Source organism: Mustela erminea, chromosome 7, assembly GCF_009829155.1.
Source record: "Mustela erminea isolate mMusErm1 chromosome 7, mMusErm1.Pri, whole genome shotgun sequence".
NCBI lineage: Eukaryota > Metazoa > Chordata > Mammalia > Carnivora > Mustelidae > Mustela > Mustela erminea.
The window spans coordinates 16,265,661-16,280,477 of record NC_045620.1 but is presented as its reverse complement, the minus strand read 5'-3'; positions in this window follow the sequence as shown (position 1 = coordinate 16,280,477).

Sequence of the window (14,817 nt, the reverse complement as noted above, 5' to 3'; positions counted from 1 at the left end):
TTGCCCTCTTCTCTGTGGAAACACAGAGCGTTCTGCACATGCTTGGAAGTCTGGGCATGCCCTCAAAAGAGAGACCCCTGATTCTAGCACTCTCCCGGGGCGCGGGGGGAGTTAGTAGAGGGAGGCCCGGATCTAGGATGGGCTGGCTGTGTTTCTGTAATCTCTGCACCTAGAGTTGAAAAATAATTGGCAGACACCTTTCCTGGCCATTAATTCTTTACAGCAGACGCTGAGCCCTTGGGGCAAAACCTGATAGTCTGCAGTTCCTGCCAGCCTGGCCCTGCATGCAGAACAAGGAGCACGACTTTCCCCTCACCCTCTCTACAGACAACCAGGCTTCTCCTTCCTTCTCCTCCTCTACCCGCCCCAGAGCCCGAGAATGGCCAGAAAAGCTGTTTGTACACATTGGAGAAGACGAGAACTAGCCCTCCATCCAGAGGGACGGGGCTAAGAGTTGAAAGCTCTGGTGAAAATCATGAAACGTAGAGACGTGATTCATGCTTTCTCTTTAGAGAAGAGTTGTCCAGCATCTACGCTCTTCCTCACAATCACCAGAAACCCCTGCAATGATCTCACGCAGCAAGTTTTATTTCTGTGCCCATTTTATAAGCCCAGAGGCTCAGAGAGGGCAAGTGGCTTCGCTTAAGTGACAAAGAGCCTCTCCTTATCCAAACTGCAACCAGGCTCCTCTAAACCCTCTTCCCAACAAAGCCCTGACTTCAGGGATTCTGTGTTCGCCCCCCACTGATACATACCGTATTAGCAAGAACCCTGCTAAGTCAGTTGAGCCAAGATCCCCCACCCTTAATATCTGATCCTCCTTGATGTCCAACCACGTACCTCGTTCTCCACCACCTACGCCAGGTCTAGCCACCCTGGCTTGCCTTCAGCAAGAACCCTGTGAGGTCACTTCAACCAGAATCCCCCTTACTCCTGATGTTGCCTCTTAGTAATATCCTACCCACCAACCACCCCCGGCTCCTCAGCTATTATTTACTTGTCCTTGTTGTGTTGGGAGGTGAGCTCAATCTCTGTCCCCTACCACAAACCCCGTAACAGTCACCTCTATACCCATGCCCACGCACTCCCTAAATTAAGTCTGCTTAGCGGTTCTTCACAAGCGTCATCATGGACAATGTTCCCTTTAAACCGATCACATAGAGAAGATGTTGACCCAGGTCTAATGTCAAAGGCCTTTCTCTTCCCTATGTCATATGTTGTTTTTCTTCCTTCATTAAACATTTCCTGAGCACCTGCTATGTGCTGGGCCCTATGCTGAGCTCAGAGAACACAAAGATGAGTAAGAAATATTTCTTTCTGGGGCAGCTGGGTGGCTCAATTGGTTGAGTGTCCGCCTTCAGCTCAGGTCATGATCTCAGAGTCCTGGAATCGAGCTCAGGCCCTACTAAGCAGGGAACCTGCTCGTCCCTCTGCCTCTGTCTGCCACTCCCCCTGCTAGTGTGTGCTCTCTCTCTCAAATAAAATTTAAAAAATTATATATATATATATATTTATTTATTTATATTTATATGTATGTATGTGTACGTGTGTGTATATATATACATACATATGTATACAGATACGTGTGTGTGTGTCTGTGTATAAAATTTCTTTCCTCTAAGAGGGAAGAATAAAATCTTTCCCATTCTGCCCATTTCCAGCCCAGGGGTCCAGGCCTGTATTTACAGTATTTACAGATACCCACAGGGGCTTGAGCTACAAGGGCAGAATGGAACAGGTGCCCACAAAGCCAGAGTACTGACAGCCTGACCCTTTGCAGAAAAGGCTGTCACCCCTGGTCTATACCACAGTGGGCACTGAAGAAACACCGTCTTAGTTGCTCCTCAATTTGACTCTATGAGCTGCGATTGATGATGCCCATTTTACAGGTGAGAAATGAGGCTCGGGGACATTGGGGGACTTGTCACATTGCTGGAACAGTATAAAGCTGGATAATCCCAAAGCCCACCACCCTCCCCTTCTAGATGTCCCTTCACTGCCCCAAACCCTGTCTAAAACACTGGTGGCCAAAGTTTTGAAACACTGACACTTGAAACAACCCACAGCTCCTGCCAGGACTGGGCCACTGGACTCTGCCAGGCGGGTTTGATTGCTGAAGCTGGTCTGATCTCCTGCAAAGCACGTTTTCCTCCAGCTGGATCAAGAGGCCTTTCACGTAAACAGGCATTCACCTGCTAATCTGCAAACTGATGGGGAGTAGTTATTTCTGTTGGTTTTATTATTGAACCTTCGTGGGAAGGGCAGGGTGACAACCACAGGGGAAGATGACTGGGGGGGGTGCAGCTGTTGTGTGGGGTGTGCCCTGTAACAAAAGCATCCTGGATTAGTTCACTAGAAGCCACCATCCATACATTCTGATGGGGGAGGGGGCAGGTGCTCTGCAAACAGAGTTGCAAAGGGAGGTGGGTTGAGCTGAGTTGCTGCTCTGTTATCTCAGCACTCTCCTCCACAATCAAAAGTTGAACACCTCGCTGGGAACACCGGCATCTCTCTGCCCAGGGCTTGATTTCTAGCTGTGGGAGACCCTGGCCACAGAATGAACACTCTTGGAGGTGGCCCTCGACCAATGCAGCTGGCCAGCTGATAGCCTCCTCACCCCTTGGTCTGAGGGGTGTTCTGCTGGCTCCCAGAGTCCCCAGGTGGAATTCAGCTGCAGGTGTCACCACTGTCATCAGCCCAAGAATGCTCCCTTTCCTGGCTTTCTTCCCTTCCCTGCCAAGTCCTCCTCTCCCCGGGGACAGGGAAGTTTCCTGGGATCACCTCCCAAATTAACTACTTGCACTTTCATCTTATCTTAGATCTCCTTCCAGAGGAATCCAAGCTGAGGTAAGTAAGTAAGGCCCAGGAGCTCGTCACGCCTTCTCACCTGATCTCTACCTCAGCTGTGGCAGCCACGATCATCCTGATTTTTTAGAGGTAGAGACTGAGGTGCGCATGAAGTATAGGCAGTCAGAACCCCAACAAGCCAGGGATCAGCAAGAGCCAGAGGCTCAAAAAAGGTTCCTGATGGGAGGAGATTTGAGCCTGTCTTCTTGACCCAGACTGAAACTGTCCCAGACCCAGGCTGAGCCCCAAATTCACACTCGTTCTGCTCCAGCTCCTGTTTGCCTCTCCCCGATGGCCTTCAACCCCCCCCCCAAAATCCTCCATCAGTGAAGACAGCTGGAACGGGGTCAGAGGTTATTTCTAGAATCAACCTGTCATGAAAGATGGAGAACTAAAAGTTCTTAGCTTGTAACAATCCCATAAAAATGATCGCCGCGGGTACACTGAGGGGAACATGGCATCGATGAACTTTGCATTTATTAAACAGTAATAGCCAAAACCTAGTTAGTGCCTACTGTGGTGTCTCTCCCAAACAGATGGGGGCCCCCAAACGTGGGGCGTGGGCAGTGAAAGCCACCCATGGCAGAACAAAGGAGATGGGTGTTTATTGAACACACTGCGGGGGGGGGGGGGGGGGGGGCGGGGGCAGAACAGCAGAGGAGAGGCTGTCTGCGAGGAAGGGTAGATGGGGGCTGTGTTTAAAGGCAGAAGATCAGGAGGTATGGGAATGTATGGAATCCTCCCTTTTTTCGTAACTGTGTCTGGTTGTAAGTAGCCCATTGGTCAGTTAGGGCCTACGGATATTTTGAGCTGGGTCACCTGATGGGCCTGTCTGGATTCAGCTGGGGGGCGGGGGCAGGGCTCCTAGCCCTTTGGCCTTGCTCTACGTTCCATTGCTCAAGCCTGTTTCCTAACAGTGGCCTCTACATCTATGTAGTAAGTTCTGGGCACTATTCTAAAAGCTTTTTTTTTAAAACAGAGGTGGATCTATGTACTTTTTTAAAAAAGATTTTATTTATTTATTTGACAGAGAGATATCACAAGTAGATGGAGAGGCAGGCAGAGAGAGAGAGGGAAGCAGGCTCCCTGCTGAGCAGAGAGCCCAATGTGGGACTCAATCCCAGGACTCTGAGATCATGACCTGAGCCGAAGGCAGCAGCCTAACCCAGCCTGGGTGGCGCCCCCTATTCTAAAAGCTTTATAACAAAATACTTCTTTAAAATACTCACTCTGGGGACTCCTGGGTGGCTCAGTCAGTTAAGCGTCTGCCTTCAGCTCAGGTCATGATCCCAGGCGTCCTGGGGTCAAGTCCCACATGAGGCTCCCTGCTCAGCAGAGAGCCTGCTTGTCCCTCTGCCTACCTCTCCCAAATAAATAAATAAAATTTAAAAATAAATAAATGAAATACTCAATTTGGGAGCACCTCGGTGGCTCAGTTGGTTAAGGACCTACCTTCGGCTCAGGTGGTGATTTTGGGGTCCTGGGATGGAGCCCCATGTTGGGTTCCCTGCTCATCAAGGAGTCTGCTTCTCCCTCAGCCTGCCGCTCTCCCTGCTTGCGCACACGCTCTCAAATAAATAAATAAAACCTTTAAAAATAAATAAAAAATAAAATGCTCACTCTCTGAAACAGGTACTATCACTTTTCCCATTTTACGAACAAGGAAACCGAGGCACGAAGAAGTTAAGAAATGTGCCCAAGGTCACACAGCTAGCAGATGACAGAACTGGAAACAGAACCCAAGCAATCTGGCTCCAGATATATGCTTTTAATCCTTATTTTTAAAAAAGATGAATGAATGTAGAAACTAATACAACATTGTATTGTATGTTAATTATACTTCCATTTAAAAAAAAAAGTTAAAAAATGAAGGAAGGCATATGAACAATTTTAAGAGTTTGAGTAAAAGCCTATTTGACTCTGGCAGCATTAAACCAACAGAGGTTGGGGCACGCCTCCCATGGGGTTAGGTGTAAAAACATACAGAGAAGGTAGGGAAACCAAGAACAGAAATTACTTGGTGGACTGTAGCTTAAAGCCTGGTCGGCTCTCTGGGGCTGACTGACCCTAGTGTTTGCCTGATTTGGGAAAGCCTACTTGACTGGGATTGGTTATCCTTGCTGGGTTTTGGTTTGCTTACATGAGCCACCAAAGCCTTAGAGACACTTCCCCCTTGTGGGTTCCTGTTGAACTGATTTACCACCGCCTTCACCACCCTGTGCCCGTGGCAGAAAGTGAGGGTACAGATTGCTCCTTTGCCATTCTGAGTAATATTCTATTTTGCAAATATGCTACCTTTGGTTTATCCATTGACTTGGTGATAGACACGTAGGCTGTTTTCCAATTTGGGATTATTATCGGTAGAACATTCCTGTCCAAGATTTTCCTGGTGTATGTAGGATTTCATTAATCAATTAATTAATTTTTTAAATTCAGATTCAGGGGTGCCTGGGTGACCCAGTGGGTTAAGCCTCTGCCTTCAGCCCCGGTCAGGATCTCAGGGTCCTGGGATCAAGCCCTGCATCAGACTCCCTGCTCAGCGGGGAGCCTGCTTCCCCCTCTCTCACTGCCTGCCTCTGCCTGCTTGTGATCTCTCTCTCTGTGTCAAATAAATAAATAAATCTTTAAAAAGCCCTGAATTTATATATATGTGTGTATATATATTCAGATTCAGAAGGCTTAGGTGAGCCCAGGAGACTTCATTATTTTTTAAAGATTTTTATCTATTTATTTATATGAGAGAGCAAGCACAAGCAGGGTGAGTGAAAGGCAGAGGAAGAGGGAGAAGCAGACTCTCTGCCGAGCAAGAAGCCTGATCTGGGGCTCAATCCCAGGACCCTGGGATCATGACTTGAGCCAAAGGCGGACACTGAACCAACTGGGCCACCCAGGTACCCCTCATTAATTTATATTTAATTACCAAGCAATACATGAATGCATTCTTTCTCTTATCAAAAGGATACAGAAGGCAAAAGGCAAGATTCCCTCATACCTTGCGCTGGCAACACTGCTCAAACTTTATAACGTGCACACAAATCTGGCTGGGAATCCTGTTTAAATGCCCGTTATGATTCAATGGGTCTGGGGTGGAGCCGGAGATTCTGTGCGTCTCACAAGCTCCCAGAGGCGGCGGACATGGGCCGGGGCTCCACAGACCACACTTGGAGTAGGAGAGTTTCTCAAAGCATGGTGCCCTGACCATCTGCGTCACAGTCCCACTGGAGGACAGGGAACAGGCACATTCTGAGGCCCTGCCCTGCACCCAGTGACTCCACCCTGAAAGGATGGAGTCTGATATATTCTTATTTAAATGGGGCTCACTCATCAATGTCTGAGGACCACTCCTTTGGGTCTGTAATTTTTGGAAGGGCTGACTGGGTCTGTCTTGTTCCTGGTTATGCCCCCAATGCCTAGAACGGTGCCTGGGCCATGCAAAGTGCTTTTGAAAAAGACTTATTTTCTCTCCCTCTGCTAGGGCGTGGGTTCTGTATCCGGGGCACACCCTCGGGTGCTCTCCAGAATGCTGCAGTTCCCCCAGACTCCCCTGTCCTATGACATCAAAGAACCACCACTGGATGCCGCATTTGCCCCCAGAATAAGGGCTGTAGTGAGAAGAAAGAGCATGTGCAAAGCACTCAGGACTATGTCTCAGCCTGAACTTGTCAAATAATAGCATGGAGAACTGATGATGGGCAAAACGTCTGCAAGCCGCAGCCCAGGGTCTGGCAGAAGAATGGAAACCTACATGCACCAGCTCAGGGACCATCTGGGAGGACAGCCCAGCACTGCCTCCTGGGGGACTTTGACAGTGGGAGACCATGGTATCCCGAAAGTAGGCTGTGGGTTCTGCAGTTAATGTCTTCAGAGTTTCCTCATGGCCTCATGCTCCTCACCTGACACATAGTCTACTAGGATTTCCTCATCTCAGCTCTGTCTCCCGGCTGCCCCAGGAACAGAGACTCCCTGCCAATAAGCACTGTTTTTCCATTCTGCTGCCATGCCTGCTTCCATTCTCAAGACAAACACTGTTTGCTACAAATGGGCTAGTCCGACCCCAGTTTGGTTCCATGCAGCAGAAGAGGTAGGGCTGAGTGAGGAATTAGACCAACTACCACCATCTCTGCCAACAGCTCTTAACAACCTGCCTGGAGAACAATAATGGCCGCTGCCGCAGCGTTGGGCAAGTGCAGGCAAGTCAGGGGGCCACACCTGAAGAGGGCCGCAAAGGAGTCTGAGTCCAGACTGGTCAGCAGCCAGGGTGACAAACAAACTTGAAAGCAGGCCCCAGGAGAGACTGGGGGACTATGGGCATTCAGCCAGAAGGGAGGACTTGAACAGAGGGTCTGAGGGCTGCCCCCAAACATCTGGAAGACCAAGGTGTGGGAAACAGATGTGGTTATTTGAATAGCCTCAGGGACATAACCAGGACCAGTGGCTAGACAATTCAAGAATTTACTCAAAATGAGAGATGTCTAAGAAGGGACTCAGCTGTCTGGTTAGGCAGTGAAGGCTCCACCACGGGAGATATTCAAGTAAGAGCCAGAAAACCTCTGGGTGAATAAGGTCTTGACAATGAGAAGATTTAGATTTAGGGACCTTCAAAGACCTCCCTCTCCCTGAGCTTCATTGAGACCAGGTTGCGGCATCTGGTGAACTCAACTACCGCTGTAATCATACCAGTGGCCACCAGATGGCCACAGAGCCCCATCTCCCCAGTCAAGCAGCAATTCGTTTACAGAAACTAATTGGAAAACAAAAACCAAAATAAATAGTTCTGATTCAGACAAAATGACATTCATGGGCAAAGATTATGAATCAAATCCTAGGAGCTTTAGTCCCCAGCACAATCCACAGGGTTCCAGGTCAAGTAAATCATAAAAATTTTTGAGATAATCCTTTCTTGAAAAAAAATTTTCCGTTGGGGCACCTGGGTGGCTCAGTGAGTTAGGACTCTGCCTTTGGCTCAGGTCATGATCTCAGGGTGTTGGGATCGAGCCCCACATCGGGCTCTCTGCTCAACAGGGAGCCTGTTTCCCCCTTTCTCTCTACCTGCCTCTCTGCCTACCTGTAATCTCTGTCTGTCAAATAAATAAATAAAATCTTAAAAAAATTTTTTTTCCATTGAAGTACAACATACATATAGCAAAGTACACGAATCATAAGCGTATAGCTCAGTGAGTTCTCGCAAACGGGGCCCGCCTGTGTAACAAGAAACAAAATGTGACCAGAATTCCAGAAGCCACCAACCTCGTCACCACCCCCCATCCTGACCTCTAACGCCACAGACAAGTTTGGCTGTTTTTCTCCATGCAGGGAATCAGGTGGTATGGATTCCTTTGTGCCCTGCTTAGATGGTTATGCCATGAGGTCCGCTGATTTTGCTGTGTGCTATCGATCAGTCTTCTCGCCATGTAGTAGTGTGTGGTGTGAATAAACCGCAACTGATTTCTTCATTCTCTTGTTATCCGAGAGCTCATACGCAGGCTACTAGTCAAGGGCTACTACGTGTAATGCTGCTGTGAATTTCTAGTGGATTCCTTACGGAGAGCGTGTATACAAATTTACTTATGGAAATGCTAGGCTGCAGCGGTAGATGCTAGCTAGCCCTTTGAGCCTTAGTAGACAGTCTAGTGGACATTACCACACAATTTCCAAAGTGACTGCACCAAGTGACATTCCCACGGACAATGTGTGAGAACATCTGGGGCTGTCTGGCCACACCAGAATCCTCTGTCTGGATAAGTTTCAGTGAAAGAAACGTGGGATCATGGAGCATCCCTACAGAAGGTCTGAGGGTCCAGGCCGCGTGAGCGAGTGGGCTTGAACCAGAAGGAAGAAGAATCCATCCCACCAGCACGCCCTGATGAGCCCTTCAGCAATGGTATCTGCAGAATGGACAGCCTCACTTCATGAGCTCTGAACAATATTGCTAGAGTGGCGCTACTCTCACCGAGCGCTCGCCGCATGCCTGGCACTCTCCTCGGTGCTGGGGATAGAGAGGAAGCAGACATCATCCCTGTGCAAATGAAGCTCATGTTCTAGTGTCAGTGGGCATGGACAGTAAATCAATGTATGTCAAGTGGTGAAAGTTCTGTAAAGAAAAAACGGAACAGTGGGTGCCTGGGTGGCTCAGTGGGTTAAAGAAAAAACGGAACAGGGTAAGAAGATGTAGAGTGCAGAGAGAAGTGCTATTTGAAAATGTGGGCTAGGGGGTGCCTGGGTGGCTCAGTGGGTTAAAGCCTCTGCCTTCGGCTCAGGTCATGATCTCAGGGTCCTGGGATTGAGCCCCACATCGGGCTCTCTGCTCAGCAGGGAGCCTGCTTCCTCCTCTCTCTGCCTGCCTCTCTGCCTACTTATGATCTCTTTCTGTCAAATAAATAAAATCTTATTAAAAAAAAAAAAGAAAATGTGGGCTATGATGAGCTGTCACCTCACACCTGTCACTATTTATGTATCTGACTGTTGTCTGAGAGACAAGAGGCAACAAGCATTGGCAAGGCCAAAAGGGGACCCTGTGCACTGTTGCTGGGAATGCAAATTTGTGCAGCGCTGTGGAAAACACTGCAGGGGTTTCTCAAAAAATTAAACATAGAACTACCATATGATCCTGCAATCCCACTTCTGGGAGTATACTCAAAGGAAATGGAAAGCATTATTTCAAAAAGAGATCAGCACTCCCACAGTTGTTTGAGCATTATTCACAACAGCCAAGGTATGGAAATAACTTAAGTGTCCATTGACAAATAAATAAAGAAAAGGAATATATATGGAATGTTATTGAAATTCTATATGGAATATTCAGGCATTAAAAAAAAAAATCCTGCGGGGCGCCTGGGTGGCTCAGTGGGTTAAGCCGCTGCCTTCGGCTCAGGTCGTGATCTCAGGGTCCTGGGATCGAGTCCCACATCGGGCTCTCTGCTCAGCAGGGAGCCTGCTTCCTCCTCTCTCTCTCTCTCTGCCTGCCTCTCTGCCTACTTGTGATCTCTCTCTGTCAAATAAATAAATAAAATATTAAAAAAAAAAAAAAAAATCCTGCCTTGGGGTGCCTGGGTGGCTCAGTGGGTTAAGCCTCTCCCTTTGGCTTGGGTCATGATCTCAGGGTCCTGGGATCAAGCCCCACATTGGGCTCCCTGCTCAGCAAGGAGCCTGCTTCCCCCTCTCTCTGCCTCTGCTCTGCCTACCTGTGATCTCTCTCTCTCTCTGTGTGTGTCAAGTAAATAAATACAATCTTTTTAAAAAAAAAAAAAATCCTGCCTTTTGTGACAGTATGGATGGATCTTAAAGGCATTGTGTGCTAGGTGAAATGAGTCGGACAGAGAAAGACAAATGCCACATGTTCTCCCTTATAAACAATCTTAAAAAGCTGAGCATGTCAAAACGGAGCAGAATGGTGGCTGCCAGGGGCTGGAGAGGGAGTGGGAAAATGGGAAGACATTGGCCAAAGGGTACAAAAGCCCAGCTGTAAGATTAGTAAATTCTAGGGGCCTAATGCACAACATGGTGACTAGGATTAACAATTAACAACACTGTATTAACAACTGGGAAAATGTCGGGAGTAGACCTCGAGTGTCCTCACCCCACATGCAACAATGGTAAAAACATGAGGTGCTAGAGGTGGTAACCAGCCTGATTGTTGCGACCAACTTGCATTCGCTGAACTGTTGTGTGTTGAATCATCACACATTCTACCATAAGCTTAACCATGTTGTGTGTTAATAACATCTCAATAAATCTGGGGAAAAATAAAATATGAAAGAATTAAAAAAATAATAAGTGGTTAGAGGAATGATAAGGTGACTTTGAACAGAAACCAGAGATGGGGAAAGAAACCATAGGAACAAAGAGCTCCAGAATCAGGGAGCCATTCAATGCAAAGGCCCTGTGGTGCGTGTGTGCTTGGCACATTCAAGGCATAGTGAGAAGCAAGTAGAAGGAGGAGTAAGGAATGCTGGGAGAAAGTTAGTAAGGCCATGATTATGTAGGACCTGCCCTCACTGATGCTCGAAGATAACCATAAACCCAACCCAACACACACATACATACTCAAAGTGTTGGGGCTTGAAGGCCTGGGGCACCCACTGCTATTTATAAAAATGCAATCATGTGTATATTAACACTGGCCTTTCTCACTTAACAACGTACCATGGGCATCTTTTTAAAGTTCATAGCATGAATTGAGGCAGGCAAACTTTTTCTCTGAAGACCCTGCTCGTATATACTTGAGCCTCTGTGGGCAGACAGCATCCGTGGCTGTTGCTCAATCCTGCTCTCGTCCACTCCAGAGCAGATACAGACCACATGTGAGAGGGTGGGTATGGCTGTATTCCAACAGAACTTAACTTACAAAATGGGTGACAGGCCAGGAAACCACCTAAGGTGGTGGCTTCCATACCCTGACATGCAGCTTCCGTGTTATATTCCCAATGCCAAGAGTAGTGCCTGGCACATAGTAGGCACACAAAAAATATTTGTTAAATGAATAAATTTAATGTTTTTTTAAGTGGTTACAGAGTATTCCATTGCTAGAATATCATCCTAGGGCCTGAGGTTTTACAAATTAATCCTCTTATCAAGATTTCCAGGAGTAAGGTGGTTGGGTCAAAGCCTCATGAACTTTCAGCTTATCGGTTGGTGGCTCACTGCCTCCTTGAATCCCTTTGTTCTCTTGGCTTCTGTGACACTATGGTTTATTTCCCAACCTCTCTTCCCCGTCTCTTTTCCTATATTGAAGTTTCCAGAGTCTTCCTGGCAGGCAGAATAAGGCCCCCCACCGAAGATGTCTACGTCCTCCTCCCCAGAATGCAAGATGTTACCTTAAATGGCCAAAGGGACTTTGCAGAAGTGAGCGGCTCAGTTGGTTAAGCAGCTGCCTTCAGCGCAGGTCATGATCCCGGGGTCCTGGGATGAGTCCCTCATCAGGCTCCATGCTCAGTGGGGAGCCTGCTTCTCCCTCTGTCTGCTTCTCTCCAGGCTTGTGCTCTCTCTCTCTCTCTCAGTGACAAATGGATACACAAAATCTTAGGACAAAAAAAAAGAAGAAGAAGAAGAAGAAGAAGAAGAAGAAGAAGAAGAAGAGATTAGGTCAAGGATGTTGAGATGGAGAGTGTATCCCAAATTATCCAGGTGGGCCCAATGTAATCATGGGGGTGGGGTGGGAGTAGGGTCTCCTAAAAGGCAGGCAGGAAGCTCAGCATCAGGAGATTTGACAATGGAAGCAGGGGTCAGGGTCAAAGTAACTGGATGCAAGGAGATCTCAACCAAAATTCATGGCTTTGGAGATGGAGGAAGGGGCCACAAGCCAAAGAATCCAGTCTCTAGAAGCTGGAAAATGCAAAGGAACATAAAACCCTCCTGGAGCCTCCAGAAGGAATGCAGCCCTGCTGAAACCTGTTTTAACCCAGTAAACCATTTTGGACTCCCAACCTCCCTAACTGTAAGCTAATAAATCTGTGTTGCTTTAAACCACGGAGTTGGTGGTAATTTTTAGAGCCGCCATTCGCTTTATATATAGGAATTAATACAGTTCCCCAGAGTGTAGTTCTGAATTTTCTTCTGCTCTCCATCTAAATGTACTCTTTTGGGGTTTCCATCCAGTTTGTGACTCACAGATTTATATCTCTGGGCCACTGTGTGCATTTTTTTCCCCACTTGACACTAGTAGATTTTATTTGTTTATAGGTTCTTAATGCATGTTTTACTGGGCATGGGCTTGGATGTTGTTGGCCCAAACTCATGTACTCAGAAAAGAAAAAAAAAAAAACCTGCACATTCACAGTTAATCATAATTGGATGATTACATTTCCTTATCATATTGCTCGGATGACAGCAGATATTTAAATAGTTTAGTATATCCCATTGCCTTGAGTGATGAAACCTTGTTATCCTGCCACTTCTGGTGAGAATTCTGGTTAATCCTTGAACACTTTGAATGCAGAAGCAGCCCATTCTCAGTGCCATACATGCCCTCACTGTCACAAGCAATACCTCAGGGGGCAATTCTGTGTCTCAGCAGACATTTGTCAACATTGACCCCCAACATTGGCAATATTTAATCTAATACTGCATTTGGAAAATACCTTTAATCTCATCCCTTCTGAGGTTCTTTCAATCATGTACTTCCCATCTTTTTCAAACTATGTCCCTGGGGTGCCTGGGTGGCTCAGTGGTTAAAAGCCTCTGCCTTTGGCTCAGGTCATGATCTCAGGGTCCCTGGGATCAAGCCCCGCATCAGGCTCCCTGCTCAGGGAGCCTGCTCCCCCCCCCCACCCCACCGCCTGCCTCTATGCCTACTTGTGATCTTAGTCTGTCAAATAAATAAATTTAATTTAATTTAAAAAAAAAAAAAAACTATGTCCGTGACAATTTCCATTACTGAATTCCATTTCTGCAACAACTCCTGCTACATTTGCTTCACTCCAAGTAAACATACTTGAGTTGCCATGGTTCACCCCAAATCCACTCAGGATGACAGCTTCTGGGATGCTAATATTTTCAGACATCATAGAGCAAAACCGACCAGAATCCAGCTTACACACACTTCCAGTCAGATGGCATTGGGATTGAAAACCACAATGTGGGCTCTAAACTGTTCAATCTGGGAAATTATGGATTCAAAGTTATTAACACACTCTCTCTCAATGACAGATTTCAGCAGTTTTCTCCACAATTTTAGAATCAGCAACAGAGTGATCTTTATTTGCCACAATTGTAGGTATCTAAAGAAATGGAACTCCTGTGCTGTACATCTATGATTTCTCCTTTGAGTTGTTCTTTCGAATATCAACAGAGGTGAGTTAGATCATTAAGACTCCACAGAATGCTGAGGACCCAACACTCCCTTTAATGATGATATTTGAGACTGTGTCTTTGTCTGTAGCTGGTGCGTTAGTAGTTTTTTTTTTTTTTTTTTTTTTGTAAGAGTAGCCATTGTGGGGCACCTGTCTGGCTCAGTCCATAGAGTGTGTGGCTCTTGATCTCAGGGTGATGAGTTTGAGCCCCACGCTGGGTACAGAGATTATTTATTTAAAAAAAAAAAAAAAAAGGAGAGGGGTTGCCATTGAGCTCTGGGGAAAGAGAGGTGAGAGGAAGCATAGGATGACACCGCTGCATCTTTCTCTTTAGACAAATGAACTGCAAAGAGAGGCAGCAACACCCCATTTCCTGTACATATCCTTTAGTAAGGATATTACCCCATTACCTTCCCAAAAGGAATGTTCAGTACAACCAACACTGTATCGGTGCTTTTCTTGATTCACCTCTCGCCCATAATGAATTTTAACGAGTTTTTAAATATTGACAATTTGATGAGTGTGAAAATGTCTCATCGTTGAATTCTCTTTTCCCTAATTAATATAGCCCACGAATTTTTAAAGATCTAACTTGTATTGTATTTACCTAACTTTAACCACAGGCTGTTCAGCTTTTACCACTAGATGCCAGTATTAACACTTCTCCCCTAGTCCCTGCAACCAGTTTGCCTCTAGACTTTGCCACAAGTCCCCTGGAAGGCAAAATCGCCCTCTTTCAACCCTCTGAAGAATATTGAGGTAGGACCACTCAAAAAGAGCTGGAGTATTCGGAGATACCTGAACAGCAAGTGGTATCTCACTGATACGGTTTCCTCTCTTGGCTTCTGTGACCCTGTGCTCTCCGGGTGTTCCCCGTCTCTCTGCTCCCTCATTCCCAGTATGTTTTGCTGTAGTCAAGTTTCGAGAGTACACCAGGGCCTTCTGCTCTCCACTGAAACCTACTTCTTCGGGGTTTTCATACAGTTCTCCAGCTTTCAAAGGTATCTCTATTAATACACTTTAAAAAGTGTATATTTCTGCCACATTTAGAAAAGGTGCCTTCCAACCTGGTGGGGGAAGAGAGGGCGCTGGGACACCCGGGGACAGCGCACCTCTGCAAGAGGGCTGTCAGGTCTCTCTCGACTTTCTTGGGCCAGGGGCTCCCTTTGCGAGCGCCCACCGC